Raw genomic sequence first — 15,895 nt, forward strand, 5'->3', positions numbered from 1 at the left:
ATTATTAAACAAATAAATCATTTACTATTTAGGTCACTGTGTTAATTGTTAAATAGTATTTGTATGAAAGAGAGAGCATTCCTCACATGACCCAATTTTGAGGTATTTCATCAACAAATCATTAAGGCTAAAGGGGGATTGGTATGTAAATCTCAAATTAAAATTCAAATAAAGAAACATTTTATTTAATAAACTTGAAAGTAGTTACATTTAATTTGGTCAAATCATGTTGCTTTTTTTCCTATATACAAGTCAAATTAGAAACTTAAAGAGCTAAATAGAAACATAATTAAAACCATGCCTAAATAGACCCTAATTTCCCATTCCTACCAAAGCTCTCTCTCCCTCTGCAGAGCATTTCTAATTCGTTCAAATCGATCAGCGATGAGTTTTCATTTGTATTTTTTATTAGACTCTCCCCCTCCTTTCCCTCGGCAGGCGCAGTTCGCCTAAAATTGATATACAAGTCAGACAACGTGACGTATGAGTGATGATGCGTGTGCGCCTCCTTTCGGGCCACCATCCCCACCCCCGCAGTCCGTGTAAACATGGAATTCGATGGCAAGAGCATATGATTGCCATATTTGCCATAGGCATAGAGCCGGTTCAGTTCAGTATCGTTCCGAAAAGTGTTCAATAGATGGGAAATTAGGTTGCAGCGACGCCGGCGCCAATTCTGAAGAGGGAGGAGTGAAAAAAAAAACTCGGGGAAAAAGTGTTTCCACTGGCTTGTTTATGCCCGTAGCGGCCACTTGAGGCTGTTTTGGAAAATGCCTCACACATTTTCCATCCACCTCCCCCTTGTCCCAGTAATGTGCACCGTTTGATTGACTGACGAGCGAGCGAAACGAGTTGAATGATTGTCTGTTGCACATATTGATTTGCATCCAGTAGATGATTGCCCATTTGCCGTAATTTGCCCTACACAATGCCATTATTTATTTGATTGATATGCCATATATATAACCAATTTGTAAGTACAATATATGTGTCATCCGTATATACTCGTATATCTGTAGCGTAGATGTTTTTAAAATTATTTGCCTTGGCTTCTCGCCATTTGTTTGCCGCTAATTTGACTGTCAATCAATCGAAAACCATGAGTTATTTTTTCTTTGCAGCGCTCCATAAATATTTTTGCTGGCTGTAAATACACACACATTTGCCATTTGTTTGATATAAAATTTGCTGACGTTCAATATTTGATTTCATTTATGCATAAATATTGGGTATTAAGAGAAATATTAACACTTTTTATAGTTGACCCTGGGATACACATACATGGAATAAATTCTGAATCACTTTGTAATTTATATATTTGTTTACTCATCAAATATTTATTGATTTGCACAGTATATATATCTCTCCTTTTTTTTAATAATTATAAATTAAATATATATACTCTAAGGCAGCATAAAACTGTTTAATGAATCAGAGGCAATTAAGTTAAGTAGTATTAACAGCTTTTCGCTAGACTTGATGCTTACATTTATATATTTTTATTAACTACTCGATCTCGCTCACCAAATAATTTGTAATAAAAGTAATATAAATATTTACATTAAGTATATTTCAATCAATTCCGGCCTAGCCACTTTAACCATACATTTTTCATTGAATTTTTGATTTCTTTTATATTTATAATAAATTCTATACACATTTTCCTTGGAGACTAAAAGGGCTCAAATTAATTGTCTACAAAAAAAAAAAAAAACACAAACTAAAGGATAGAGTGTATATTTCTTAACAAAATTTTGCTTGGAGCAGGGAAACAATGGTTTTATTTAACTTGGCCGAGACCATCTCAATTGGGAATATGCCATAAATTTCCAGGAATATGAAAACGAAGCCAAGAAGAATACAATTTTTGCTGTGTTAAATATATATATTTTCGTCTGTCTTCATTTTTTTTTTCTGGCATCGAAACATCGTCACCATAGTCATCATCGTCATCATCTTGGCCATCATTTATTCATGACAATTTTTGCTTTCTCGCAGCTCTGCAGCTCTGGAAATGAAAATTGGAGTCACAGCGAATGCTTTGAGGTGAATTTTCCTGCAAAATGAAAAGCCCTCACTCATCGATAATGCAGGCGAGAAACCACAGGAAAAGTGGGCTAGAGGAAATGTAAAGCAATTTTCAACCCATAAATGAATGAGGAATTTTCTATATTCACAACAGACAAATACCATTGGGGGAAACCCAAAAACTTAATGCGTATATTTTCCATAACCTGGCTCATTGTGAAGCGCGGGAAGCCCCCAAAGTTTAGACCTTGCAAATGAGTTGGCCACAAAATGTCAGTTTCAGAAACCTCGCCTGACTTTTTCCCCCTTTTTATTTTTCTGGAACCACAAAACGCGTTGAAAATGTATTTTTGGGGAAAAGGAAGCGAGCAAGAGTTGACTGAAGTTTTTCCCGTTTCCCTCCCTTTTTTTATTTTTTCATTTTGTGCAAATAAAATCAATCAATTTTGGGTCTGAAAGCAGCAGTCTAAGTGCTCGTCCGACACTGAAATCTATTTGCTGAGGTGTTGACAAAAAAAGTGTAGAACTAGGGGAGGAAAAATGGTAAAGTATTAAGGGGAATACGCACTAAAGGTTAGTCTTTGAATAGGTTTAAGTAATAGTTTAAGTATTTAAGTACTTGGTAGTTATATTGCCTTGCCCACAAATAAAGTTATTTCATTTGAAACTATCTCAGCAACTCAATAAACTTTTAAACTGTTGGTACAAGCTCTTGATATTCTTCTTAAATATTGAATTTGAATACATTCTTTCTTGAATTTTCTTGTTGAAAAAATAGAATATATTTATATAAAATGTCTCTTTCACCACAAGCCCCAAAGAACCACATTTCATAGAATTCAAAGCCAGACCCATTGAGACAAGGAGACTCCTTAATAAGTCATCGATTTCCAGACAGGACAAACCCACTTTCTGAGTTCGATTCCCTAATTAATAGAATCAACTGAAGAAGCAAGCCCTCTGAGTGCTGAATGATTTAGCAGCCGTTCGTTTCGATTTTACTTTTCTTTCTTTTTTTTGGGAAGGGGAAAATTTTCATTAACAGAAACCGCAGTGGGAATGGGAACACACAATTTTCAAGCAGTGTGTCGATTTTCTGTGTAATGCCCGAAAATAAAAATCAATCAACACGTTCGCTTAATAGACCATCGGCTCTCGTTCCGTCGCAGATGTAAATGTATCTGCAAGATACATTTTCGAAGCGTTTCCAAAGTATAAGTATTGCACAAAGACAAATTGCTTTTGTCTCTAATTTTAACACGACTCGTCTTCAACTTGATGTTTTTTTTTTTGTTTTTTGTTGCTGTTGTGCTTTAATTTGTTTGCCGTGGGAGTGAAAAAATGTTCACACGGTTAAGGGTTTTTTGGTCTACGCTTTTTTTTATCCTCCTTTGAGTTCTGTTTGGGAATTGATTGGCGCACGTTTTGCGCGTGGCTAAGCAAAAAATAAAAAACCATAAAAAATACATGAAAAAAAGAGCTAACCGAAAACCAGACAAATGGCAATGATTGAGGGATGCGACTAAAAGATATCTGGTAGTAAAAAATCATGTAAAGTTACAAAAGATTGCTTAAGTTTTTACCATTTTTAAAGAAAAAATATGTAATGAAAAAGACAAATCAGTAATTGCAGTTTTCTTTTTAATATAAGCTGCTAATTGTTTAACACACTCTAGAAATTACAATTAATTCTTAAAATTTCTTGGAATATATTACATGCAAGTAAGATACTTTAAGTAATCACAAAAATACCCTTCATGTCTACCTTTTTTCGGCCATAAAAAGTTTACCCAATAACCAAAACAACAAGCGAGAGGAAAAGTAAAAGATATTTTTTATGTAGAAGCCCCACGAAAAATGCATTTCACATTTACATTTGGGTTTTTCCCTGTTCTGCTTTATTTTCTTCGAGTTCCTATGTTTCTGGCTCAATCTTTATTGAAAGTCTGGCCGGCGTCTTCTACTTCTCCTTGTTATTATTATTATTATTTTCTTTCGGGTTTTTTCTGTTTTTTTTTTGGGGGGGGGGGGAAAGCAGCACTTTGCGGGTGCTTAAAACAGCTGACAGGCCCCACTGACAGATTGATGTATGTTGATGCTCCCTGCGTGCCTCCCCATTTTCCCTGCTGAATCTTTTCCACACTCTCTTAATGAAAATATTTCTGTTTTGTGCTATTTTCATTTGACTTTGCGGCCTGTTCGAAGATTTATGTCTTTGCTGGGATTTTTCGCCCATCTTTAACCTGAGTTAATTTTTATTGGAAGAGGCTAATAGGGCACGCACAGGGGCAGTCCCTTAAATCGTTGACAATTGGAGTCAGTTTTTGGGATGTTTTCTCTATTCTATGTTTAACGTAATTTTGGATTTGTTTTGCTTACAAAAAAAGGTCAGATTATGTGTTACAACATAGTTTTAAGTAGGTTTTAAGTGAGAGCAGAGGAGGATTTTCTCCTTAAAGTGCAGAGCGATCAATGTCAGCGGATTAAGCTATGTTTGTTTTATTTTCCAGCGAATATAAAAATGATATTACCAGTATATGCAGTAGTTTATAGGTGACAAAGATATTTTAAAACGATAGGAAAAAGAAGTAAAACTAACTCGGATACGCCGAAGTTTGTATACCCTTCCAGATAGTCATAGGATCATGGGTTCCAAACTAAAATCGGTCATAACTAAGCCAAAAATTCAAATCGGAAACCTTTCCCAAGTCAGTTTTTATTAGATTAAACTTCAAATGTAAAAAATGTCAAATTTTTGTGAATTTTTTTTAACGATGCATCCCCTTAAAAAATTATCAACATTTTTATAAAATTAAATTTTATCCGGACATAGCTAGATTTTCTCCGCTGTTGATGCTGATCGAGAATATATATGATTTATAGGATAGGAAATGACTCCTTCACTGATTTGAAAGCTTCTGATTAAAATTAGAATACCCTAAAAGGGCGCTTTTGATTTAATATATAATTAAAAAAAAAAAAAATTAAATGTATATTCTCGATGGTTCTTGTATGGTTCAGAAATTTATAACATAATATACTTAAAATTGAAAATTTCTTCTTCAGCTTGATTATCGCAAAGGAACATTTTACAAAATTACAAAATCTACACAATGCTACAAATCTTTTCCCAAAGATCATCGACTTATTTATATTTTCTTTCCCTACCAAACAAATAATAAAAACGATTTTAATTGGCAAATATTTTCCAAGAATCTCATACAGAACCCGTACTGTTGTCAAAACATTCTTATCTATAGGGAAATGTAAATTCGAATCCGATCCACTCGAAACTATTCCAATCACAGCTCAGCTCGCTGAGATTAAACCATTTGGACAGCTGTAAATTTATTCAAATCCGTTCGACAGTCCTTTGATATATTCCCGCCAAGGATTTGCCAAATTTTAAACCCATTTTTCGCTCACCCTTTTTGCGACTTGAAAAAACGAAAAGAAAGAAAAAACTTTGCCAGCGAATAAACAAATATGCCAAACGAAGCACACCGCAAAAAAATGTGTGGAAAATCTCACGCGGTCTCTCTGTGTCTCTCTCTATCTCTCTCTGAAAATGAAAAACAAAACAAAGGAAAAGGGGAGAAAAAAGAAGAATCAGATCCATTTGCTGACCCAAAAAAAAGGGGTCGAAAAAAGGATAACTCCCCGAGGTGGGATGCTGTATGAGTAGGCGTGGCGGCTTGCCTTATTGTGGGTATTCGTGTTTATCTTAGTACAAATATTTGTTTATTTATACAGGTGCTTTTTAGCGCACTTTTTTTTATCGTACTTTGTGCATAAATATTTCAGCCATAAATATTTGCCCAGGCAAAAATTCTTGGAACAGTGCACCCTAATTATAATGGTCAATTAAACGGAAAAAAATAAGCAATGTGATTTAAATGCTTGAAAAGTAGCAAGAGATTTAAAATGTATTTAAAACAGGTTTTCAGAGTATGATGTAAAATATTTTTTTTAACCATTTATATTGAAATATAATAATATTATATATAATATATATAATAGTTGAAAGATTATGGGAATGGTAAAAATTAAAAGTAATAGTGATAAAATATAGGAAATTCTAGATAGGATTTTAAAATGTATTTATTTTATCATTATTATTTATTATGTATTTAAAAATGTATTTAGAATTTTGTTATCTTAACACTGTTACTTTTATTTTATACCATTCCCAGTGATCTTCAGTTGTAAATGGGAAATCTTAGCCATTAAATTGGTATTATAATATAATAACTTTCTTTTTATTAATAATTTTCCTTACTTCAAGGAATTCCTATTCAGTTATATTCACTGTATTGTAAGATTGTCTTTTATAGTTTAATTAATCTAAGCTATCTTACACTTACTTTGTATACTGTGACTTTTCCGGGGTCTTAAGGTCCCCCTATTAAGATCCCTTTTTTTTATGAACGATGTTTGTTTAGGCTTCTGGATAAATGAGCGATTCGGATGGTAATTAATTGTTGGTAAACTAGAGCACTGTTTATTTTGTTTTAGTATTTTTGAGGGCTGTTTATCAGCTGTTTTCAATCATCTTTTGTTTGAGATTTGTTGAAGCATTTCGAAAGTGTTTCGAAAATTTGTCGCACCAAAGCACTTGATGTATTTACTTATTTAATTTATTTATATTCTTTGTATTTTTTGTTGACCGGTCACAACGCACATACACTCGCATCCAGCAACGCACACACACACACAACACACTCTCAGCTGTCAGTGGGGCAGTACCGTTAATCCAAGCATCCTTGACCTACGATTCGTTGTAATTTGCAAATATTTTGAGATGTTTTTGGAACGCTTTCGAAGCACTTATTAATTTTTGTATGTTTAGTATTTTTACGAATTAAATTTCAAGCTAATGCTATTTGTTTTTCAATCTTTAGTTATTATATTATAAATTATTTAAAAATTAGGTTTCAAATTTTTTTACTTCACTTTCTTCAGTTTTTTTTTTTAAATCTTTAAATTTCTTTGTTATTATTTTTTTCGCAAGTTTTGTAATTTTTCACTTTAAACCAATAATTTAGGCCAATTTTATTGTTTTTATTTTTTAATCCTCTTAAATTTTATTTGGTTTTTTTTTTTTTTGTGTAATTTATTTCTTCGATATTTTTATCACCGATTTCCGATTTTCGATTAAACGCGATTCAACCGCACTCAACGAAGAGCAGCAAATGGTTAGAAACGGCACGCCACGAGTTTTCCACAATGTGTTCTGTCGATTCTGCCGACGTCGAGGTAACTGAATGCGTTGCCAGCTGAGGCTCAGTGGTATCTTATAGTACAATTTGTCGGACAGTTTCATTTCCATCCGCAAGATACTCTGAACGAAGTTCCCTTGCCCCTTGAACATGTTCGACATCGAACACGAGAGCGAGCCGAACGCAAGAGCGAAGTCGAATGCTACCGAAACCTATAGAATCGTGGCGTTCCTTGCGTTATGAACTTGCAACTCGAACACCAAACGAAAGCCAACATGAACACGAAGCACTAAATGTGCACGAACTCACAAACGAAGAGCGTACGAAAGGGAAAACGAAGTCATACGAAGTCCGCCCACGAACAGTAAGACTAACGCCACCTGGCGGAATTTCCAGCAAAGTCTACTCTTATACTCAAGTTTGTTCTGGACGAGGTTCGAACAGGAGAAACAGATTCGAGGTTGCAGCAGGTTCGAAGCATTTTCAGGGAAAACCTTTACTTATAGTTTTTTTGTTTGCCTCAAATAATGCTTCAAAGGCAACAGGATACCTTCGAAATAAACAGAAGAAAAATCCTGGCAAATGATGGATTGCTAATATGCTAGGATAATGGCTGCAGTTCAATGGGACTGAAACGGATTGGCGGTTTGCGGGGAAAACTGAGTACGAGTAGGATTGGTGCAGGTCAGGAAAAATGGGGGAAAATGCATACAATTTACAGGGAAAATATTCGATACAACTGTGATAGTCAGTATTAGTTTTTTGTCAATAGGTTTCTAGATACATTAAATAGGAATGTGTAAAATTAAAAATGAATTGAATACCAGAAACTAGTGAATTTCAAGGAGAATATCTTTAGCTTTCACATAACATATTTAAGTTCCCTAAAATTATATAAATATAATGAGCAGTTAATATTAAACTCATACTTTTAATATTGAAATAAAATTCAGTGAAAAGTAAATGACACTTTTCTTATGTATAGTTCAAAAGAATTAATCAGAAAATTATAGTTTGTTTTGTATATATATTTTAATATGTTAATTTTGTTAAGTTAATCGAAGTTTGCAAATTGTATAACTAAGCCAAAAATTAATTCATTTTAATTCGGAAAACAGTTCTGTGATAGTTTTTATTGGGTTAACAAATCTGGATACTGGGTTTTTATATTTACAACATTTACATTTTTGTCAAATTTTGACAATTTTAATGATGTAAGTAACCCCTTCGAAAAACGGGAAAATTAAAAAAAAAAATTTTTTGCCTTAGATGGGTATATCGATTCAGCTGTAAATTCTGATCCATAATATACATGATTTATAGGGTCGGAAATGATTCCTTCACTGCATTTTAAGCTTCTGAATAAAATTATAATACCCTGCAATAGTATACAAAATACACAAATAGAAATATGTGTTAATTTAATAGTAAAACTAAACCTTTATCATCTACAATTTCTTTTCTAGTTAATTTTAAACAAGTCCTGCTATGTCCAAACATGTTCAAAAATCTTTTAAAATATCCTGCCGTTTTATGACCTCTAACTGATAAAGGTCAGCCCACGTTCAGGTAGAAAAATGTATGGTGTTGATTACCTGATAACACAATGTCAGAAAATAACAGAAAATATTTTGTTTCCTTCCTAAAAATTATCGAGATAAAATGGTTTTCGTTTATTTAATCTATAAATATTTAAACTACTATATATTATTAGACCAATTATAATATAGACTAATTAAATTATTTGCTTAATATCAATCCCACTTTTGACACCTTGTAAATGTTGTCTTATAAATACCCAAGACCCCAAATCTGAACATTAACTCGGTCACTTTATGGAGCACCTTAGCATCCTGTTCCCCAAGAAACTATGTAATGCGATTGCCATCTTGCCCTTCATTTGAGATTTAGCCGCAAGAAAATCTCCTAACCATATCTGCTTATAATGTAAATAGCGGCACGCCCATAAAACAATTTGCCCCGACTTACAAATAACCCAAGAAAGAGGCACCAACAAATTTAACACTTAATTGTATTAACAGGCCCCAGACCGAGGGCCCGAAGGATACGAGCAGGAGTGTGGGTAATCCTGGGCAAAACCAAATCCGGACGCGTGTCCAGTTTGTTGTTTGTTTGCTTAGACAGTTTAGGGCCCACACAAAGGACCAATACAAAAAAGAGAAAGGCCAAGAAAAACCCAAGGAAAACAACTGCGAGGGAGGAAGCATTTCCAAGGGGGAGTTTGATTGATGATTTTATGACATTGTTTACTCAAGTGATGATGAGAAGAGTAAGGAGATAGCCAGGCGTCCAGGCGACCTGCCGACCGGCCATCCTTTGTGTCCTTTCAAGCCGGTGTCGAGTGAGTCGCCCATCCTAATAATTCTCCCTTTTTTATGGCCCTTCCCCGGAATGCTATCAATCTTTTGCTTATTAGGGATAATATTACAATTACTTGTAAGTGAGATAAGCCCCGGGGGCAGTCCGACTGGGAACTGAGTCCAGAGTTAGGGCTTATCCTCCTCTGCCACCAGGGTTAAGTGTTCAAGTGGTTCCTGTCTTTTGATCTTGGGATCTGTGCGACTGCGAAGTCTGTTGTGTAAACAGATATCGGTTCAAGTGAAGAAGCCAAGTGATTGACAAGATAAAGAGAAAGGGAAGAGTCTTTTTAGAAAATGCAGGAAATTTTCAAGTTGAGGCGCCTCTGCCAAGTATATTTCCAACTAAAAGATGCAGCAGAGATCTAATTACTTTCTAGGACTCTAGAGTAATTATTATATTTATAATTAAGAAATAATAAAAGAGACTAGTACCATAACTAACAATTAATATAGAAAATCAAGAGATGTACTACAAAAAATTCTAGCTCTGTGTTTCTTAATTAATTCTTAAATTTTCTTTGCTTCCTTCTTGGCCAAAAATGAAATGAACTATCCCACCTTTTTGAGCTCTCTCTCGTCTCTCACCTGCTCCTGCTCAACCTGTTTCAATTTAGTCATAAACTTGGGCATATATATAGCGAATGAATGTATATATACTACCTGCAGTTTAGGAACTCCTACAGTTCAGTGTTGTGTTTTGTATTCCGTCGGTTTTGGTCGGGAAGCCAGCTGGTTCCATGGTCACTGCACCGCCGCATGTCCTTTATCCTTTTGTCCTGGCCTGGTTTGATGATAAATTAGGCAGCAGCAGAATGGAAGGAGTGTGGTGTGGTGTGGTGTGGATAGAGGGACAGACAGACATTTGCGGCTCTTTAGTTGGCCTCACCGGTATTTACCTTTTCCTTCGCCCGCTTTCTTTTGGCTTTCCTTTCCCTTCGGTTTCTTTTTTTATTGCTTTATTATGGCCTTCCAGCGAAAGTCCTGTCAAAGGATATGTGTGTGAATGTGTCTTGTCAGTCGATGAGTGTTTACATCACCAGTTAACCAGCTCGGTAATTGCTGCAGAAATTCGTCAGCCAAATGTTTGCCAAGACTGTGGTTATATTTAACTTTTGGGGTTTTAATTTGGGGGTTTTAAATGTAGAAATGTTTAATACTTGTTTTTTATCTGTAAAATTATTTCATCAAAGAAACATTGATCCCTTTGATCCCCCATTTTTCACCAGCTGCTCTTTTCCCCAAAACAATAAAAATATATAAAAACAAAATCAACCTTGAACCGCACAACAATAAAAATTAAAACACGTTTCCGAGCCGCTCCTTTTCCGACAAGAGGGATGGATTTGCTATTTGAACACATGTCAAGCTGTCAATGTTTATCTATTTCCGAGGGGGAGGGAGGAAAGGAAAGGTGCCTATCGCGGCTATCCTGTCGCGCCTCTCCTTGCACTCGCCACGTGAAGTGGCAGCCGTGAATTGGGATTATCGGGCGTCTTGTTGATTTATGGCCAACAAAACACACATACACAAAATGTACCAAAATTCGAGTCAAAATGTGATTGAAAACTGATAAGCTGTCCTCGGAGGGGAAGTGTGAGTGTGAGTAGATACAAGGACTCAAGGGGTTGCAAGGAAGGAAGGACATGTGGAAGGTGGGTGGGTTATTAGTGTAACTGTCAGTCGGGTGAAAGTGTTGAGTTTACGTCCATCAAAGCTGGGTTTGTGGTCAGTATGGGTTTGGGAGTGGGACTGGGGATTGGAAGTGAAACCGGGTTTTGGTTTGGGGATTTTGTAAGGGGGGAGACAGGGAGTGACATTTCCTTGAGTTTGTCATGTTTTGCTGGGACTGTACACTGGGGAAAAGGATATAGTAAAGAGGGAAATATAGTTTCTTAAGCTAAATACCTAAGTGTTTTATGGAATAAAGAAATTGTGGTCTAAAAGCTAAGCTTATGATCTTAGAAGTTATTATTAAATAACATTTATAAAATAAACTTTCTTCCTGTGATGAAGTATGTATGTGATTCTGTCTCCCTGTCCCGCACTGCTGATGCCTTAATTTACCACTAATTTGTGCCTATCTGAGTGCACTCCCCTGACAGCATTATGCCACACGTTACGCCCGACTTGGGCGGCGATTCGAGCTCAAACGCCGCCGTCCTGGGAATCCCCCTCATTTCGGGTCCAAGTTGCAACTTGCAAAACCGATGCAAATCGCTTTAGTGACGCCTGTTTATGGGAAATTGTTGCTCAGGCAAGCAAAACCTGAATGGAAACTGGACATCAGTCAAGCATTTATCAGGCATTTGTCCATTATGCAGGCAAAAGGAATTTTTTGTTCCCAGAATTCTTTGATTTCGAAAGGCTGCACCTTTGGAAAGTGACTGGGAAAATGCTGAAAGCTAGTTTACAATTGTAAGAGGAAAAGGAAATGATATTAATATACAGAAATATTTGTAAAGCAAAGAGAATGATTCTCTCTTAATTTATACTACTTAAAACATATTCACTTCTTAATAAACCTTTTCCGAAGTCAGTAATCTTCAAGTTATTTAATAAACTATTTTAAATAAGCTTTTAAAGCCTTTCATATTTCTTTTAATTCCACAAATCTTACCTTACTTCCTTATTTATAATAAAATGAATAGATTTAATTAGATTAATACCTTTTCATTATCAAAAATTACCAAAAACTTAAGTCATATATCAAAGAAATCAAGTTCCAATTAAGACAAACACAAAACACAGCTTAACAGCCATAGAAATATATATGAAGTCTTTAAGTGTCTTTTGTTTTTAGTTTTCTGTGTAAGCCTTTTAATCAACTTTATTAATATTAATAAGCCGGAGCACAGAGGAGGACTGAGAGGCGAGAAACAATGCTAAAACATTCGTCAACAATTATACAATTACACTCGAGGCCAAATTGCTCGGAGTGAAGCCGGGCAACGGAGAGCACTCTTAATGGTAATTCACTTAAATAATCATTAGTCAAACAATTTCATGGGCCAAAAGCAAGAATAAACCCGTTCCCATCTCTGACGACCGCAAAAAGTTAAATAATGTACAGAATAATGTATTTCTTTTTTGTGTTTTTCTTGCTGTGGTTCTTATTTATAGCTCAAAATTCAGCCAGGAATTGTGCTTTATGCTCTTAGGGGTTGGTTTCTGGGATTCTGTGGGATTCCTTGGGATGGAGTTGAAGGAGCCACTCAATTGAAATTCAAGTGCTCACTTCATTTCCACTTAATTTCTGACGCTGCGACGCTTCGGACTCAATCAAAATAATAATAAAAAATAACAGGGGGAAAGCGAGTCCTTTTTTTAAGCCTTTAATACCTTTCCTCTTTGAGAAGATGTGGTTTTGCTGGGTTAAGTGGTTTACAAATAAGAGTAAAATATATTAAAATGGAAGCTTTCTTAAAATAATAATCAAATATGCTTTTATCCTCTAAATAGTTCTTGTCTAGACATTTTACACATAATTAAAAACATAAAACATACAATTACAAGTAATCAGCAGATACCTCACCCATTTATTTTTTTGGGTGCAGCTTAAATCAAGGAACCAACTAATATGTTTTCCTCAATTTTATGCATTCGGCAATTATTCAATTATTTTGTAAAGTCATTACCAAGCAACCCCAGAGACCAAAAACCGAACTGAAACTCACCCAACAAAAGCTCCCTTTGTTCTCATTATCATCATCGACTGTGTGCGATTCCTCACAGCCAGACAAACACTTTTCCTTTCCTTTTACTGGCTTTTGTGTGTGCAATTCCACTTCCTGCTTTCCTCTGCCCCCTCCCACACTTTTCCTTTTTCCTGCTCAAGGACACACACACATGCAGGCTGACTAACCACAGGCACGCCCACAGCTGTAACCGCCCCCTCATCCTCATCCTTCTCTCCACCCGATTTTCCGGGGCGAAAGGCACGCGACAGGCCAAATGACTCAGCAATTGAAAAGTTCAACAAACCTGGGACTGACCATAAACCATAAAAATATAAAAAAATACAAAACAGGAGAGAGAGGGAGGAAACACAGGAGGTCGGCTTAGAAGAATGGCAAAAGCAGGAATCTAAATAGTGGCAAACATGCATTGGGAATTGACATTTATGACCCGGCATAAAAACCATATTTGAGCCGACCTGGCCATGTGTTGTATGAGCCACAGTTTTTGGCCTTATTGGGAGTCCCCGATCCCTCTCTCTCTCCCTCTCTCTCGTCCTGGTCACGCGTCTGTCCCTGCACATTCCTCCCTCGATTCTTGGCCAGAGCTGCCTTGGCAGCCAGACTTCGATAAAAGTGAACAAAAATTATGCCCAAGTATAAACAGCAAAGGCCACAGCCTAAAAGAGGTTTCAAAATTGGAATAAAATGTACCGAAAATAAAGAAAAACCTAAGAAAAATAACTAAGTATTTTTCTATAAGAAAATGTAAGTTACATTTATTATTTCTGTACAAAGTTCCAATTTCAAAACTTAAGACTTATAATGTTTATATTAATACCGAATAATATTTTAATCTTTTATGAATAATATTTTAATGGATATAAATAAAGAATGCATTGTAATTCTTTTTAAAACGCTTTCTAACGATCTTTAATATTTTGTATTCCTTAATAATCTTTTAGTAATATACAAAAATATATATCATTTTAAAACTTGCCCTCCATGTAACTAATTCACCCCAAAATTCATGAGACACCAAAAATAAGTTAAAACAAGAAATAAAGCTAATTTCGAGAAGTTCTTCGAAGTTTGTATACCCTTACAGTTAGCATTAGGATCAAAGGTTCGAATATACAATAGATCATAACTAAGACAATCATTAATTAGTTTCCCTTTAGAAAACTGTTCTATATAAATCAATATATATTACACTTTGGCAATGATGATTAGCTATTAAGGTAACCAAAAATATGTTTATTTTAGAATTATTCAATCAATATTTTTGTATGCTAATTTTCTGGCCAAATCAATGTTTTTCAAATCTCATAACTAAGCTAAAAAAGCATTAATTTCAATTCGGAAAGGAAAATTAAATTTTTTTTGTCAAATTTGACCATTTTGACGATGTAACCCCTTAAAAAAATTTCAAAAAATTTTTAAAAATTAATTTTTTCTCCAAACATATCTAGATCGATTCAGCTATTCAGCTATTGATGCTGATCAAGAATATATATGCTTTATAGGGTCGGAAACGACTCCTTCACTGCGTTTCAACCTTCTTACTTTAGGTATAATACCCAGGAAAGAGTATAACGAAAAACTGCAACACAATTCATATTTAAGCAGGGTCACAACAATGGAACAGACCTAAAAAAGCACACAAAAAAAGCGAAGGCAGACTAACTGCAAATTGTGTGGGTGAAATGTGGCAGGAGTCAGGAGGGGGGAGGCAGGGTAGGTGTGAGGAGGGGCCTTGTGGCAGCAAAAAGGAGGCAATGGCAGCATATGACGTGCCGACAGGGTGTGTTATGTCCCTGTTACTGTCTACGTCCCCCGCATCGCACCCTCTCCGCTGCTGCCGTTGTCATGGCATTGCAGACTTAATTAATTTCAGCACGCAAAAAGCTGCAACTGCCACTCAAAAGTTATTCATTATAATCCAAATGATTCATGACAATAAAATGCACAAATTGAACCGTACTTTTTTTATATATTCGCGGCCAGTTCTTGTTGTGGTTTCTCTGCTGAGGGTTAAGTGCAAGAGAATAAAAAGTGGTTAAAGTAAGTTAGCTGTTATTGTTTGGCTAGTAAAATATTTAAATAAGAATGAAAAGAATTTTAAATAAAAGTTGGGAATACTTTTGTATAAAAAATATAGGGCCTTAAAGAGCTAAAACCATAAGCGCTTAAATAAAATATGTGAGTGAATGGGCTTATTTCTTGTATTTTTTAAAGCCAGGCTTCAAACAAATAAATTTAAATATTAAAGAAAGGAATTATGAAAAGCTATAGTTTTTAAATCTGTTTAAACATTTTTGCTGCCTCTTTATGAAGTTAACCTATTTTAGATGTTAATTTCTTTAAAAATCGAAGACAGCTTCTATCTATATCTTCCCGTAAAATGATACTTTATTTTTGTAAACCTTATTTCGTATTACACAACATGTGCAAAATTATAAAAACAAAATAAATATATAAAAAAAAGGGAAGGAAGCTTCGTTTTTTTACGGCAATTTAGTGCGGAGCAGCTTGACCGGTGCCCAAAATAAAAAAAAATATAAAATAAAAAAGGTGTTCAACACCCAACATT

At 35.1% G+C, this 15,895-nt stretch overlaps 1 protein-coding gene across 4 annotated transcripts in view; it reads right to left on the reverse strand.

Moving 5' to 3' along the window:
* Positions 1–15,895, reverse strand: part of beat-IIIc (beaten path IIIc) — a 121,941-nt gene that overhangs the window by 88,065 nt on the left and 17,981 nt on the right. For 2 of the 4 annotated variants that reach the window (XM_086835126.1, XM_086835124.1), the window contains exon 1: positions 6,393–8,537. The exons of the other annotated variants lie outside the window; for them this stretch is intronic. The gene's annotated coding sequence lies outside the window, so the exon portion shown is untranslated. Of the gene's footprint in view, positions 1–6,392; positions 8,538–15,895 lie in introns of those variants that run through there. 4 annotated transcript variants of the gene reach the window in all.

Source organism: Drosophila serrata, unplaced genomic scaffold (assembly GCF_035046125.1).
Source record: "Drosophila serrata isolate PLE 108 unplaced genomic scaffold, ASM3504612v1 contig_275, whole genome shotgun sequence".
Classification (NCBI taxonomy): domain Eukaryota; kingdom Metazoa; phylum Arthropoda; class Insecta; order Diptera; family Drosophilidae; genus Drosophila; species Drosophila serrata.